Raw genomic sequence first — 7,791 nt, forward strand, 5'->3', positions numbered from 1 at the left:
GGGACGATCTGGCTTTTGGAGTGGGGGTGTGTGCGTGTGTGTGTGCGTGCTGCATAGAGCTGGTTACCTAACAGGTGGCTCCTGCTGCTAGCCTCAATCACTGCTGCTCATCGGTGCTTTTAGTTCTGTCTGGCTGCAGGTCGCTCCAAGCTCAACATGCCTGACTGCTACTTTATGAAACAATACAATTATTTAGTCAAATCAAAGCCAAACTGGTTGAGTCTTGCAAAAGTATCAATAACCAAACAAACTTCAGACTTTACTTAGTGGGATTTTTATCTAAAAACTGCACATACTTGTGGAAGGAAAGTGATGCATGATTTTCAATGGTATTATAGCTAAAACTCTGAAAAGTGTGGCATGCACATATTATTTGATGGCACACCGGAAAACACTATTGCTGTGTTCAAGTTGTGCTAAAAGGAGTGAGCCTATCAGTGAAGAAATTCAAGTCTAATTTAGCATCTGAATGCTAAACATGTAGCAGCAGCACAACGCGTCTCTGAACACTTCCTGAAACACTGGAAAGCTGATTACGTATTAGAACAGCAACGATAACACATTCAAAACAATAAATATCTCTGTTGTTGAGCTTGGGCATCTGTTTATTCAATAATTCAGCAACAAAAAGGGTTTCTGAATTGAAAACGCTGCTTATTTTGTTGACAAACAGCTCTAGAAAAAAATAAAGAGCCTACTGCAGTGAACCCCACAGAAAACCTCCTGGTTATTCCACCAAATATTAATTTCTGAACATTAGTGTCCTTGTTTCTAAATGAAAATCTACTTTTTTTTTCTTTGCATTATTTGAGGTCTGAAAGCACTGCGTCTTTTTCATGTTTGTTATTTTGACCATTTCTCATTTTCTGGATATTAATACAAAATGTTTGCTTGGAGTTTCAGAGACATGTTGTCAGTAGCTCATAGAATTAAATAACAATGTTCATTTTACTCAAACATGTAACTATAAAGTTTCAGAGAAATTGATGTTTCCAGATCTGCATGGTTTACAATTAAAATGTGATTCGTTCATTGCAGTTACCTCGATTAAACATTTTCGTCAAGTCCAACCTCTAATTCAAATATGTTCAATGTTTAAATATGTAGAAATGTTTAAGCTGTCTGAACAGTTTTACTGTACATGCAATAAGAATGCAGCAAAGACTCAAATCTGAATATGAATCAGAGGTATGGTGGCGTTTCGGTTTCTGTTAGGCTCTAACATATCTACAGGACGCTACTCTGGCCACGTTCAGTGGTAGCACATTCGTTAGCTTTATTACACAAAGACACACACTGGCTAATGGCAGGATATGTAATATTAGAATGTGTTATGGCGTCGGAAAGCCTAAGTGTTCCCATCTTCCCTCCGGTGCTGTCGATGCGTTCAAACCTCCATCTGGATCTTCTCCACCTGCAATGGAACCGCAGCTTTACATTCAGCCTTCAAACTGGCAGCACTCAATACCATTTTGTATTAAAAAAAATAAATAAATAAATAAACACACCTACAGCTGATGACAGCAGGGGGTCCAAGAATGTTTGTTCAACAGAATCCGTTCAACCGGCTGGAAATCTCTGCAGCGATGCCTTTGTGTTTTTTTTTTTTTTCTCTTTTTCTCCTATGACACACAGACATGTTTAGTGACAGCAAACAGCCTAATCACTATGCTCTATATCACCCTGTCAATTACTGCCACAAAGAGAGATTTTCACAACCTAGTGAGCGCAGCAGGCGGCCGGTTAAACAGGAATTCTTCGCCGTGCGCATGCAGCCGGCCTTCGTCGGGACAACCTGCGGCGGTGAGAGGCGCCCACTCCGGTCGGGACCAAAGTCTAAAAAAAGAAGAAAAAAAGACAAGAACGAATTGATGTTACTGTAGTTCAGAGTTCAAGCCAGATAAAACACATATCACTGTTTCAGTCTCTTTGCTTTTAAGTAGATTAATCGCCCCGCTTCCTTTTGTTTGACAGCCTGAACTGGATGAAAGCCTTAAGCCTCTGCCTCCGCCGCGCCGTCTGAATCTGAATGCTGGGAGAGCAGAAAACACACGCAGCCTGCATGGTACTGCATGTTTTCACCTTCTCTCCATGGATTCATATACATTAATAATGAGCCATATGTGCCAGAGCAGCACAAACTCCTGCTGGAGATTCTTAATAGCCTCTAGTTCGTGTTTCCTGCCCATTCGGATCTAGTTAATGACCTCCCCGCTCACCACCACTCCCAGTAAATCATTTGGGTTCTTTAATGGGACCCAAATGATTGGGTCCCATTAATTGATTGGGTCCCATTTACACATCCACAGATATCATCTAATAAGGGAAGGTGACGGGACTTAGAAGTCAAGGCTGGTTTGTAGAAACAAGGATTTATCCCAAACAGTTAAATACTGGAACAGCTGCTGCGTTTCATCGCTGCCAGCTTCAGAACTTGATAGTTTATGGTACAGATTCAACAAAGTCTGAAATTTTGGGCCATGTTGACATGGTAGCGTCATGGGGTCTTGTGAGTGTGAAGGTCAATTGATGACAGAGAACGGATTGCAATATGAGATGATTTCCCTGCTGGAAGCAACCATCAGAATGGTACACTGTAAACTTAAACTAAATCTGTTTGAACCTTAAGAGATGCTATTCGAGACTGACACATTTTTAGACATTTTAGCTGGTTAGCCAGCTGATGCTAATTTCAACCCTCAGCAAATCGTTTAGAAGCCTGAATGAATGGGGCTGCTGCCCAAATGGTGCCTTTAGCCATCGCTAGCAGGGTGAAGGCTGCAGTGTTAGCAATTTGTTCTTGTCTTATTATACACCTGTTTTCTCCTGTCCTATGTTAGAAACTAGTTGTCATTTCATACTGAGAAAGTAAGCTATGTTTTTTTTTTGTTTGTTCGTTTTATTTTTTTTTACTGCTCTTTGACAATATCTAAACTTTGAGGAATAAAACTGCCCCTGTGCAACGCCCGGCAACATGTGTTGCTCATGTAGGCAGGAACATGTTGCCAGCTAACCCACTGAGACTCTGGGGTTGCTGACTGACAGCTCAACGAAAAGAGAGCCAGGTTGGAAGGAAACAACTTCTACTCTTTGTAAATTTTAAGCAGTCTGTCAGTGAAAAGTCAGTCAGGTGGAAAGTAATAACTAAACCTCTGGGAAGCGGCGTCTTGTAAAGGTCTCATTGTCGTTAAGCTGTTTTTGTCACATTACAGCCACAAACCACAAAGAGTTTTACTGGGATTTTCTATAAAACAAAAACACCATGTATGGCATATGTGCTTTTCTATTCTTTTTGGTTCATGTACCGTACTATGGCCCCCTCTGTCTCTACCTTTTGCATATGACTTCTTGTTAATTCATGGTTCAAACCACATTTAAATTGGCAAACTGTGTCTGTGCAAAGAAAACCCAGATCTAGCTCATTGTTTTATTTCAAAAATACAGACCCATTCAATAAATTCAAATATTTTTGAAAAGTTCATTTACTTTAGAAACTTTGTCACCAAGTGAAACACATTATATATTTACATATATATTAACTACACATGCATGGATGTTTGGAAGCCTTTATTATGATGATTTTCTTGACACCTTGACTCCACTTTGACATCTAGAGATAGGCCAAATGACCTGAAGGATTGCTTTTGTTCTGTAAATAAGGCCATTACCTTATAAGTACCCTGGTAATGGCCTCAACGCATCTCACAGTTGCACAATTGTTCCTTAGACTTAGACTTCGACTTAGACTGGATAATGCAGCACAACATCAGCTGCAAAAGGTCACATCTCTCTAAAAACACTTTAAATATGCTTCAAAACTAGACTGAAGAGCATTACCTACAGGAGATCTGATCTCCTGTTGGTATCATAGATACCCACCCCCAACATGGACTATTCACACTCCTACCTTCTGGCCTGACGGTCAATGGCCATATTTACAATTGAAGAAGGGATGCTAATTTGAGCCATCAGAGTCGTTGGTTCTTTTGGCACTGTTTCAGTAAGTCTGGGGAGAAATCGAAAACCTAGTACTCCTAGTGAAAATGTGATCTTTAGAATGAGAATATTACATCAGACCAATGAAAACATATATTTTTTAAAAGCAGAAATATGTACTTAATAAAAAAGAGTCTGATATCCAGTGGTGTTTCTCATAGGAAAGTAGCCCCTCCCCAGTTACACCTGTGATGTGTGAGTGACTGACTATACAGCAGAGGTGTGACCAAGTCACTGTGTTGCAAGTCTCAAGTAAGTCTCAAGTCTTTGTCCTCAAGTCCGAGTCAAGTCTCAAGTAAAGACAGGCAAAAGTCGAGTCAAGTCTCAAGTCAGGAACCTTTAATTTCAAGTCATTTCGAGTCGTTTTTATTTTATTTTTATAATTTGCAATTATACATAAAATTCAAATAATAGACCATTTGTTCGTTTTAAAATATGTATTTATCTCAAATGATAGAACATGTGTAGCTGAACACAAAGTATAAAAAACATTTTTAAATTGGACCACTTTATTGCCCAGTTCTGTTAAACTTGATATTCAATAAAAAAAGACGAAAATGCTGACATTTCCACAGCACAATACAAAGAACCATAACAGCAGTTTTTTCCTCTTTTCTCTGACCTGTCAAAACAATATATTGTCAATATAATTTCCCAACGTAGATGTCTTCAAATACACCAACCATCCTTAGATGATACTAGACCCGGCTCATCATCATGATGGGACAGAGAGACTCTGTTCCCTGTGTTCAGGTCCAGAATCTGCTTTCTGTTCCGGAGCCCCGCTCACTATCCACCGGCTTCCTGAGCTAACACGGTGCACATTATTTGTGGAGGCATTTGAAGGACCGGATTTATGGTAAATAATCACCAATTTAACCCGGAGTACACATGCTAACACGAAGTTAGCTAAAGTCAGCTATCTTACAGCAAAAGAAAAGCGCCACTTACCGATCTTTGTGAAGCTTCAAATGCCGGACAAAGTTGGACGTCGTGGCATCTCCATCCGATATTCTCTTCTTGCATGTTTTACAAGTTGCACTTCGTTTTTTAGTCGAAAGTTCATAACCTACGTAGCCAAAAGAAATTACTCGCGGAAGCATATTCGAGCGGTTATTTCGTATTTCGTTCCCTGAGCTCTGTAGCTTTGCCGCGTTTTTTTAAACGTCCAAATCCTGTTAATTTGATTGGTTGTGCTGCAGCTACGTACACATACATACATAAGGAGAGAGGAAAACCATAGTGACGGTCTGCGCATATTGATACGGAATGAGTGACATTAATTAATGACGCCACTTTATAAATAATGTGTTTTAAATTTTAAGACTTTGAGTAAAAAATATCAAGTCTTTTCAAGTTAACAGCTTCAAGTCGAGTCAAGTCCCAAGTCAATGGCATGAAAGTCAAAGTCAAGTCCGAGTCTTTGAGCATTTTTTCAAGTCAAGTATCAAGTCGTGATTTTAACGACTCGAGTCTGACTCGAGTCCAAGTCATGTGACTCGAGTCCCCACCTCTGCTATACAGTCTTCTGTAAGTGGGTCTTTTTTGACCTGGGTTACAATCAATGTGTTTTTCTGCTACGTTTGTGATTTTGATTCAAAATAATGTTTTGTATAATACTTTCTTCTGTGTTTTATTTCACACAAGAATCATTTTATGTTTGAAATATTTTCATTTTTCACTTTTTAAAATGTTTTTAGAACAATCTGTAGAACATTTGTAACACTTTGTAGAACATTTTTAAAACAAAATGACGACAACAGCAATTTTACAAGAGCAATGATGAGATGTCAATAATGGACAAAGTCATGATCCATTATGTGTGTGTGGGTGTGTGTGTGGGCGTGGGAATGGGGGGAGTGCAAAAGAGCACGTTTCTTGAAACTAGCTAGCTAACCATGCTAGCTAACATTACTGGCTGTATTCTATTATTATGCTATGCTTATCATGCATGTGAGTGTATATGTGTGTGTGCATTTATTTATCCATCCATCCGTCTTCTTCCTCTTATCCAAGGTCGGGTCACGGGGGTAGCAGCTTCAGAAGGGAGACTCAGACTTCCCTCTCCCCAGCCACTTGTTCCAACTTTTCCGGGGGAATCCCAAGGCGTTCCCAGGCCAGCCACGAAACATAGTCCCAGCGTGTCCTGTTTATTCCCCAGGGCCCCCTCCTGGTGGGACGTGCCTGGAACACTTCACCAGGGAGGCGTCCAGGAAGCATCCTGGCCAGATGCTCCTCTCGACGTGAAGGAGCAGCTGCTCTACTCTGAGTCCCTCCTGGATATCTGAGCTTCTCATCCTATCTCTGAGGGAGAGCCAAGACACCCTATGGAGAAAACCCATTTCGGCCGCTTGTATCCGCGATCTCGTTCTTTCGGTCATGACCCAAAGATCATGACCATAAATGAGGGTGGGAACGTAGATGGACCAGTAAATTGAGAGCTTCGCTTTTTGACTCAGCTCTCTCTTCACCACGACGGACTGGTACAGCGTCTGCTTCACTGCAGAAACTACACCAATCCGCCTGTTGATCTCTTGCTCCGTTTTTCCCTCGTCGGTGAACAATGAGGGAAACTCCTCCACTTGTGGCAGGACATCCTCCCTGACCCGGAAAAGGCACTCTATTGTATTCTGACTCATTTATTTATGTAGCTATGAGTTTTTATTTTATTTATTGAGATAATAAAAGAAAGAACCTTGAACACATTGATCAACAGGTTTTGGATGTCATGCAATACATTTTCTCTCTCTTGGTTTTCCTATCCAGGGTGTCAGACACAAAGAGACACACAAGGAGACCCAAGCAGACACCCCCACTTACGCATCAGAGGGTTAAAATAGAAGAAATTATTATAGTAAATTTTCCGTAACCATAGCCTTCCGGTTCCACCAGGGGGCTCCACTCACACACAGATGACAAAATGTCTTGATTTTAAAATTGTGTAGAAAAAGATTTGTCTTGGGCGCTTTTTACTACTCTAGACTGTTTTCCACTGACTGTAAAATCCTGCAGTCAGTCCAAAATTTGAATTACAAAAATAAATTAGCTTAATGGAAACACGGCTGTTTCAGAAAAAAAACAAACAAGTTTTCCAATGAAAATCTTTGCGATAGGACGAGGTGGTTTCTCCAAGCAAGTAGGAGCTTAGGCAGGTGTTGGAGCTTGTTGCTTGTTGCTCCAACACCTGAATAAGACACAAACGTCTCCTCTGATTGGCTGATGGATGATAAGGCTGAATTATGAATATATCTCATATAACAGTGTACATCTGTCGCTTCATGATTTTTAATGACATCATGTGGACAAACTTATTCACGTGGGATTTTATTTTATTTTAATTTCTTATTTAACGGAAACACCACAATTGCGGAATTGTATTTTCTCTTTCCACATTAGCAGAATATTGACAAAGATTTGTGCGCATTTGTAATGGAAAAGTAAGTAGTTTGACAGTGATGAATCTGATAGCAGACCTTTTAAAACTATAAAAGGAGACGCATGGTATTTAGACAAAAATCCGGCAGGTACAATGTAATCTACCAAGCATACACTCCTTACCTTTTGTCATCTATCTGTATAATTTTTTCTTTGTAGCCAGAATGGCGGCTCATTTTCAGACACCAAATTCTGCAGCGAAACAACTCGACCTGCAGCAGCACCGTTCAGGAACAAACCCAGTGCTGCAGCATCGTCACCTCTCCAGGGGACTGAGGAAGCCGCGTTGATCACCTCAGAGGCCGGAAGCACTGACCCCCTCCACCCCAAGCCTGGTTAAACACTGAGCTGTGACTCAGA

Source organism: Xiphophorus maculatus, chromosome 23, assembly GCF_002775205.1.
Source record: "Xiphophorus maculatus strain JP 163 A chromosome 23, X_maculatus-5.0-male, whole genome shotgun sequence".
NCBI classification, from domain to species: Eukaryota; Metazoa; Chordata; class Actinopteri; order Cyprinodontiformes; family Poeciliidae; genus Xiphophorus; species Xiphophorus maculatus.